Raw genomic sequence first — 1,455 nt, 5'->3', positions numbered from 1 at the left:
TATATCATAACATGTTAATTATTCCAATTTATAATATAATTTTTAGGTATTTAGACATACCTCCTAACATTCTGGATGCTGCAGTCAGGTCCCCATGTGCAGCGACCTGGCGACTGAAATGGGGTGTGGCCTCACTGAAAGGGCGTGCCTTCAAGGGAATTATGCTCCACAAGCCATGTCTCCTGTTTTCTACACTACGAGGGCATGGCCAGCGGTCTGTGAGATGCTGGCCATGCCCTCAGCATCTAATCACCACTGCACTGCAGCATGTGACAGAAGGACTCTCAACTGTCTCCTCACTGCTGCCCAGGGATAGGACAGTAGTAGAGTCCCAAAAGAAGTGACATGAAAATCAGGACAGTTGGTAAGTATTAGTTACAGCCTCCATCTCATACAAGGTTATCACTGGCAGTAAGAACAACCCGGCATTTATTCATAATTTAAATGCCGGGGAATGCAGCGCCGGACCCCCGTTCTTACTGTTAGGCAAATTACCGGATGCAGCAGTTCTACCCAGTAATTTGCCTTTTAACATGGTTTTTTTTGCAGTGTGAACGGGTCAACCAGTGTCGGCATACGCGGTTCCACTCTCCAACCTGGGTAAAAAGCAGGGTTGAAGACCCGGGAATTTCGACACGGGTTGAAACGTTCACACTGAAAAAGAACCCATGTTAAAAGGAACATTACCCGACCCAGGAATTTGCCTAGCAGTGAGATCGGGGTATTAATCTAAATAATAAATCCTCTAGAACAGTGGCTCCCAATCTTTTTCGATTCACGGCGCCCTACATTATCATAATTTCTTCACGGCACCCCTAGTCCTAAAATTTCTAACGGAAAACTTTTGAAAGAAATATAAATGTAAGTACTATATATACTCGAGTATAAGCCTACTTTTTCAGAACATTTTTTATGCTGAAAAAACCCCCCTCGGCTTATACTCGAGTGAGGGTCCCACTTGAGTCAATAAGTTTTCCCAGTTTTTTGTTGAAAAATTATGTGCCTCGGCTTATATTTGGGTCGACTTATACTCGAGTATATACAGTATGTTATATTCATATTTCATCCTTAGGTTCAATTATGCGGTGATGGACAGGATTTACTTATATTTGTCCAAATATTTTATTATTTGCAGCCACAAGCAATGGAGCTTTTATTTTTGAGGGGGGGGGGGTTAACCTACTAATGTATATTTGGAATGTGTGGGTAACTAGAGTTAGCTGCGCAATTCCAGGCAAGTACGGTGACACAGAGTCCACACAATTAAGGTCACAGCGGGAATGGAACCCATGACCTCAGTGTTATGAGGCAGTAATGCTAACTATTACACAAGCCATACTGCCTTTTATATCACATAATAAAGTACTACTTTAAAGATAAAGCAACACATTTGAAAAAAAGAAAAATATGGAGTGGTAAGATAAGATTAAGATATAACAGCGGTGTAATGCTCGC

The sequence above is a fragment of the Crinia signifera genome, chromosome 5 (assembly GCF_055691185.1).
Source record: "Crinia signifera chromosome 5, ASM5569118v1, whole genome shotgun sequence".
Classification (NCBI taxonomy): Eukaryota; Metazoa; Chordata; class Amphibia; order Anura; family Myobatrachidae; genus Crinia; species Crinia signifera.
Note: the sequence above shows the minus strand (reverse complement) of the source record.